The sequence below is a fragment of the Nicotiana sylvestris genome, chromosome 2 (assembly GCF_000393655.2).
Source record: "Nicotiana sylvestris chromosome 2, ASM39365v2, whole genome shotgun sequence".
Lineage (NCBI taxonomy): Eukaryota > Viridiplantae > Streptophyta > Magnoliopsida > Solanales > Solanaceae > Nicotiana > Nicotiana sylvestris.
In genome coordinates this window covers 128,644,029-128,652,686 of record NC_091058.1, presented here as the reverse complement: position 1 = coordinate 128,652,686, position 8,658 = coordinate 128,644,029, and positions in this window count along the sequence as shown.

The window sequence follows — 8,658 nt, the reverse complement described above, 5'->3', positions numbered from 1 at the left end:
TTAACGAGGGATTCAAGGGGAAATGATTGGAGGTAAGAATTTTAGACCTAAAACTAGTTTATATTGTGAAATCCACCTAGAAAATCAATGAATTATTGCTAAAAATAGAAGAAATAGGGCTTGGAATTTTGAAATTCTAACTGGGGATTTGGAGGAGGATTTGGGGTCGGATTTGAGAACTTTTGATATGTATGAACTCGTGGGGAGATAAGGAACCCGTTGATGTAAAAATTTCAGAGTTTTAAACAGTGGGCCTGGGGCTCGGGTTTTGCTAATTTCGGGATTTTTGGTATTTCTCGATTGTTTTCGCTTGGGCTTTGTTCCCTTAGCATATTGTGACGTATTCGTTCTGATTTTGGATAGATTCGACTCGCGTGGAGGCCAATTCGAGGGGCAGAGGTATCGCGAGCTAGAGATTTAGCCGGTTCGAGGTGAGTAATGATTGTAAATGATGCTCTGAGGGTTTGAAACCCCGGATTGCACATCGTAGTGCTATATTGATGTGAGACACACGCTTGATGATGATTGTGTGGTCGTATACTTTTGGGGATTGCGACTTGGTCCATCCCGATTGATGATTTTACCGCGTATTTGACTGAAACTTATTTGATATCATCATTATTTGGGCTGAACACCATATTTGGGCTTCGAGCCACTAATTGAACCCTTCGGGGATTTTTATTACCATTTCCTCACTGTTTTGACTTATTACTTGAACTCAGTCCTGTATTTCCCACTGTTTTACTACTCAATCATTTTTACTCAATTTTGAGACTTAAATGATATTTTAAATGATGTTTTGGGCTGAGAAATACTATTTTACTATTGCTCGAGGGGCTTGTGATGATTTTCGGACTTAGTAAGGCCGAGGGCCTTGTTGTAAGGATACACTGGTACTGATATGAGGCCGAAGGCCTGAGATACATGTATACGCCACGAGGTTCCTTGATTGATATGAGGCCAAGGGCCTAGATTTGATGCCATGAGATGGCTTGATATTGCGCTTGGGCCGTAAGGGGCCCCTCCCAGAGTCTGTACACCCCCCAGTGAGCGCGAATACCCATTGTGATGTGATTTTAAGCCCGAGGGGCTGGCACTGTTCTGATATTCTGCCCGATGGGCTAGTACTATTCTGAGATGTTGCCCGAGTGGCGAATTTGTTGATATTGTGCCCGAGGGGAGAATTTCTATTTGTTTACTTACCTGTCAATTACTTGTTTTACTTATTGGAAAAAAGGATTTTCACTTGACTATTCACTGTTTTTACTGTTTTAAGTGATTTTACTGCTTCAGTATAGCATGCCTTGTGTTTTTACGTGATTTTTTATCTTTAGTCATTATTTATATTTATTATTCACTAGGTCGGAGTACTCACATTACTCCCTGCACCATGTTTGCAGATTCAGGCGTTGCTGCTTGCGCTTCTGAGTGTTGATTCCTCCAGTTCCAGGCGGCTTTTAGGGATTACGAGGTAGTTGTTAACATCCGCAGCTACGTGTCTCTATTATCTTGTCATTTCAATTCCTTTAGAACATTTGTACTAGTTATTGGATCTAGTAGACTTCTATTATGATTCGTAGATGCCCATGACTTGTGACACACTGGTTAGGGTTGTGTGGGGCTGCACTTCCGCATTGTTATCTATATTTTCGTATTTAGTATTATTTACACCATGTTTAGGCTATATTTGTGTTAATTAACTGCTTTAAAGGATAAATTGGATTTAACTGGCTGGCATTGTCTTCATGAGAGGCGCCATCACGACCGGGTTCGGGGTTAGAGTCGTGACAGTTACAATAGATCATCTTTTTGCTGGGTGTTGACTTCACTAAGGCTATATGGAGGAAAATGCGGCAATGGCTACAAATAAAAGGGATAGCAGTGCAGACTTGGAACCAACACACAGAATGGGTTATCCATAATGCCAAAGAGAAATCGTAGCATAGCTCAAATTTTTAGAATGGTATACGCTGAGTTTATCTATGCTATATGGATGGAAAGGAACCATATAATATTTTAAAAGAAGCACCAGAGCTGGGAAATAAATATGCAAGAGGTTGCTTAGATCTGTCATGTAAGAGCAGCTCCAAGAATCAAGGTTTTGATACAGAGTTTTTTCTTTGAATCCAATTATGTACTGGCGTGTATAGATCAGAGTTTACTGATAGGTAGATTTCACCAAATCAACCTCAAATTCAAGCCTAAGAACTTCTAAACTTCCAATTTTTGCCAATTCAAGCCTAATTCTACCACGGGCCTAAAAATTATATTCCGGACACACTCCTAAGTATAAATCACCCAACGAATCTAATCGAATCATAAAAATCCAAATCCAAATTCGTTTACTCATAATTCAACTTCCAGTTGACTTTTCTACCTTAGCTTTCTAACTAAGAGACTAAGTGTTCATTTCACTCCAAAACTACTTCGAATCCAAAGATACCAACTAGATACAACTCAACACAGCTGAAAAACACATAATTAAGCATAGATGAGGGAAATGGGGCTATAATTCTAAGAACAAATGACCGGGTCGTTACAGGCGCGAACTAGAGATGCATCTATTTCTACCGAGGCGATAGGCCTGATCCACAAATATCAATTATCATCAAGAAAATATATTAAGGTGCATTTATATTCAAATAAATTCATACAAGTGTTCAACAAGTATATACGTTCACTTATGTCCATTTCAAATTCTCTAGCATATCCTAAGTGATCGCATTAGCAAAAAAGTATAAAACATTCGCAAAAATGGCATGATTCGGGACTAAACTACCCGGACAATTAACATAATTGTAGCTACGCACGGACTCTCGTCGCCCAGTGCGTACGTAGCCCCCGCATTTAGTGGAAAATTATTCAATTATTTCACCTATGTGGACAATTTCCTCTTACAAGGTTAGAAACAAGACTTATCTCGCTCCAAAGTGTAATTCCAATACCAAGAACGTGCGCCAACCCTCAATTTGGAGCCGAACGATCCAAAACTAATTAAACGATGTAAGAACTAGTCAATACAAGCTCACAAGATCACATTCTAACTATCAAAGTAATTTTCCAATCTTAAACACAAGTTTCCTAAAATCCGACCCTGGGCCCACGTGCCTGGATTCCGAAATTTTTCGAAGAAAGTTATTCTTTATAACCTAAGGATCATCTATATATGATTTCTACTTTATTTCATAACAAATTTCGTAGTTAAATCTAACTTTTATCAAAACCCTAGGTTTTGCTCTAACCCCATGATTTTTCCTAAATCTTTATGTGTTAATCTACCCAAGACTCAAGTATTAAACTAGGAATAGGTAGAATGAACTTACCTCAAGATTGTAGGTGAGAGTCCTCTCTCAAGAGCTCCAAAAACGTGAAATGGGTGAGTGAAAAATGGGCAAAATGGCCTAGAGCCCGTAATAAATGAAGCTCAATGCTTCAGTGATTTCTGCATCTGTGGTTAGGGGACCGCAAGAGGAAGGCCGCATCTGCGGAATTTGCCAAGCTATTTGGGACCGCTTATGCAATCTTGAAGCCACTTCTGCGGCTAAGGGGCCATTTCTGCGGCTAAGGGGCCACTTCTGCGGCTTCTGGCTTGTCCTGCCTTGGCCGCAGATGTGAGAGGATGACCACTTCTGCGTTCTCGCACCTCCTACGGCTAACCAACCGCAAGTGCGGTTATGACAGCAACAAGGAGCTTCAGCTCCTTCCCAAGTTTTCCAACTTCACTCGAGTCTCGTCCAATTGACGCTCGGGGCTCCGAGCCCCGCCCCAACATACCGACAAGTTTGAAATCATGAAACGGACTTGTTTGAACCTTCGAAAACACCGAAACAATGCTAAATCTAAGAATCACCCCCAAAACAAATTGAATCAAACTTATTAACTTCAAGTTCTTCAAATTACTTCTAACACGCCGAAACGTAGTTATAGAACTCGGATTGACACCAAGTTTTGCGAGCAAGTCTTAAATGTTATATTGAACCTATAGCGGGCTCCGGAACCAACATACGAGCCCGATACCAACATGATCAAGCATTATTTAGTTTATAAAAATCCTTAGAATTTTAGTTTAACAATTTCTTAAAAAAAATTCATTATTCGGGCTAGGGACCTCGGAATTCTATTACGGACACACGCCCAAGTCCCATATTTTCCTACGGTCCCTCCGGGGCCATCAAAAAACACAAGTTTGGGTCTGTTTGCTAACAATATTGACCATAGTCAAACTTAGCCTTTTAAGAAAATCTTAGGGAATCAAGTGAGCTTATTTCAACCCAAACTCTTCCAAATCCCAAACCAACAATCCCCGCATGTCGTAAATTAGTTAAAGCAAGAGCGGGATGTTTTATTTAGGGGGATGGGGTTTAAAAAAGCAAAATGACCAGTCAACTCATTACATTCTTCACCTCTTAAACAAACGGTTGTCCTCTAACAAACATAGAAAAGTACTTAAGGTGCTGAATAAATGTTGATATCTGCTTCACACGTCCTCCTCGGACGCCCAAGTCACCTCCTCGACTGGTTGGCCCCTACACTGGACCTTTACCGTTGAAATCCTCTTGGATCTTAACTGGCGATCATGTCTATCAATAATGGCAACTGGCTCCTTCTCATAACACGGAATTTCATCCAGCTAAATAGTACTAAAGTCTAACACATGGAACAAGTCGGCATGATACCTCCAAAGCATAGACACGTGAAAAACTGGATGAACTCCCAATAAGCTGTGGGGTAAAGCAAGCTCGTAAGAAACCTCCCCGACTCGTCTCAACACCTCAAATGGGCCAATAAAACTTGGGCTCAACTTGCTCTTCTTCCAGAACCTTATAACACCCATCATCTTCTTCCTGAACCTCATGAATGATACATCACGCGCCTTCTGATCCGTGTAACTCTTCTGGCTGGACTAAGCCGTGCAAAGGCTCTCCTGAATCAACTTTACCTTATCTAAGGCATATTGCACCGAGTTTGTACCGTATTACTTAGCCTCACCAGGCTCAAACCACCCAATAGGAGAACGACACCGCCGACCATACAAAGCCTCAAATAGAGCTATCTCTATGCTGGACTGATAATTGTTGTTATATGCAAACTCTGCCAAAGGCAATAACTGATCCCACTATCCTCCAAAGTCAATCACACATGCTCTAAGCATGTTCTCTAAGATATAAACTGTCCGCTCTAACTACTCGTCTGTCTGAGGATGGAATGTTGTGCTGTGCTCCATACGGGTCCCCAATTTACTTTGAATAGCTCTCCAGAAATGGGAAGTGAACTGAGGGCCTCTGTCTGATATGATGGAAATAGGCACACCGTGCAACCTGAATATCTCCCGAATGTAAATCTGAGCATACATCTCTAAAGTATAAGTAGTCGCCACTAGTATAAAGTGGGCCGACTTGGTCAACCTATCAACAATGGCCCACACTGCATCAAACTTCTGCAAAGTTCGGGGCAAACCCAACTACGAAATCTATAGTAATGCGCTCCCACTTCCACTCTATTATAGGCATCTGCTGAAGTAGGCCACCCGGCCTCTGTTGTTCATACTTAACCTGCTGGCAATTCAAACACCTAGCCACATACTCCACTATGTATTTCTTCATCCTCCGCCACCAATAATGTTATCTCAAGTCTCGATACATCTTCGTAGCACCCAGATGAATGGAATACCACGAACTGTGTGACTCCTCTAATATTCTCTCCCTCAGACTATCAACATTAGGAATAAATAGGCAACCCTGGAGTCGCAAAACACAATCCTCACCAATAGAAACCTCCTTGGCACTACCCTGTAGCATTGTCTCTCTAAGAACCGCCAAATGTGGATCATCGAACTGTCGGGCCTTGATTTGTCCCAATAATGAAGACTGAACAACAACACAAGCAAGAACTCGGTTGGGCTCTGAAATATCAAACCTCACAAGTATGTTAGCCAAGGACTGAATGTCCTAGGCTAGTGACCTCTCCTCCGCTGGAATGAATGCTAAGCTACCCATACTCTCTGCCTTCCTGCTTAAGGTATTCGCGACCACATTTGCCTTGCTCGAATGATAAAGAATGGTGATGTCATAATCCTTCAGTAGCTCAAGCCACCTACACTGGCTTAAATTAAGATCCCTTTGGTTGAACAAATGCTGTAAGGTGCGATGATCAGTATAAACCTCACATGACACCCCATATAGGTAATGCCTCCATATCTTAAGAGCATGAATAATCACGGCCAACTCCAAATCGTGCACAAGATAATTCTTCTCATGAATCTTCAGCTAACGCGAAGCATATGTAATAACTCGCCCCTCCTAAATCAATACACAACCCAAGCCAATGCGTGAAGCGTCGAAATATACCGTATACATCCCTGGACCGGAATGCAACACAAGAACTGGTGCTGTAGTTAAAGCTATCTTAAGCTTCTGAAAGCTCGCCTCACAATCATCGGACCAACGGAAAGGAGCACCCTTCTGGGTCAATCTAGTTAGAGGTGATGCAATAGATGAAAAGCCTTGCACAAATCGTCTATAATAACCTGCTAACCCCAGGAAACTCTTGATATCGATCACTGAAGTAGGACGTGGCCAACTCTGAACTGCCTCAATCTTCTTGGAATCTACCTTAATACCCTCTCCTGACACAACATGCCCCAAGAATGCCACTGAATCTAGCCAAAACTCACACTTAAAGAATTTAGCATATAGTTTCTGCTCTCGCAAGGTCTGAAGCACCACTCTCAAATGTTGCGCGTGCTCCCCCAGGCTACGTGAGTATATCAAGATGTCGTCAATGAAGACGATGAAAAAGGAATCAATATAAGGTATGAACATCCTATTCATCAAGTCCATAAATGTTGTTGGGGAATTAATCAAGCCAAAGTACATCACCAAAAACTCATAATGGTCATATCTAGTCCGGAATGCAGTTTTTGGAACATCCGAGTCCCGAATCGTCAACTGATGATACCCTAACCTCAAGTTGATCTTACAGAACACCCTAGCACCCTGAAACTAGTCAAACAAATCATCGATATGAGGCAATGGATACTTATTCTTGATGGTGACTTTGTTCAACTAGTGGTAATCAATCTGCATAGTCTCGTACTTCTTCTTCACAAATAACACTGGTGCACCCCAAGGTGATACACTGGGTCTAACAAACCTCTTTGCTAACAACTCCTCAAGCTTCTCCTTCAACTCCTTTAACTCTTTCGGAGCCATACGGTATGGTGGGATAGATATAGCATGGGTACTTGGAGCCAAATAAATACAGAAATCAATATCACAATCCGGTTGCATGCCAAGAAGATCAGAAGGAAACATATCGGCGAACTCCCGAACTACTGGAACTGAATCAATTTTCGGAGACTCTGCGGTAGTGTCCCGAACATAAGCTAGATAAACCAGACAACCCTTCTCGATCATACGTCGAGCCTTCAGAAAAGAGATAACCCGACTAGATGCATCAACTATGGAACCCTTCCACTCCAACCTTGGAAACCCTTGCATCCTAATGTAACCATTTTGGCATGGAAATCTAGGACGGTATGATATGGAGATAACCAATCCATGCCAAGGATGATATCAAAGTATATCATATCAAGCAACAGGAGATCTTCTCTAGTCTCAAAACTACAGAATGTGACCACACAGGACCCGTTGATCCGATCCACAACCACAGAATCGCCCACAAGAGTGGACACATGAACAGGAGTGCCCAAAGGCTCATGAGAAATAACCAGGAAACAAACAAACAGAGATGATACATACGAATAGGTAGACCCTGGATCAAATAATGCCAAAGCATCTCTACCACAGACAGAAATAATACATGTGATGATGGCATTTGAGGCCAATGCATCTGGCCTAGGCGGAAGAGCATATAATCTAGCTGGGGCGCCGGCTGGCTAGCCTCCACTTGACTGAGCAGTAGTTGGTAGACCTCTCCCTATTTGGCCTCCACCTCTAGGACAACCCCTACTAGTCTGCCCCTACCTCTAGACAGCTAGGCAACCGGTGCTAAAATCATAGGCTGCTGACCTTATTGTACTACCTTGCCCCGAAGCCTAAGGCAGTATCTCCTTATATGACCAAGGCCTCTGCACTTAAAACAACCCCGCGGTGTGACAACCTGCTGCCCTAATGATTGACCGTGATAGCTTGTAGACCCATGGGAAGAATCCTGGATAACCGGTGGACGGTATGAACTCTACAGCATAGCACTAAATAGGAACTAGAAGAACCTTGGGGACCTGAATACCCATTGGAGGAACCCTGAATAGATGGCGGGCAGTAAGAACTCTCTGGTATGGCGCTGAAATAGGGGCACATTTGAGCACCCCGAGCAGGTGGTGGTGCTGAAAATGGGGGTCTGTTGGGCTGACCCCTCCCAAACTGACCTCTACCCCTAACAGAGGCACCTCTGAACTATCCGAAGAATCTAGCCCTCTTATCCTGCTGCATCTACTCTCTACCCCTCAGATGGTAGCCCTCAATCCTCTAAGCAATCATCACTACTAGTTGATAAGGAGTCTCCATCTCCACCTCTCAGGTCATGTTGGCCCTAATACCAGAATGCAACCCTGCGACGAACCTCCGCATCTCTCTGCGTCAGTAGGAAGTATCATCAATGCATGGCGGGATAACTCAGAAAACCTTGCCTCATAGT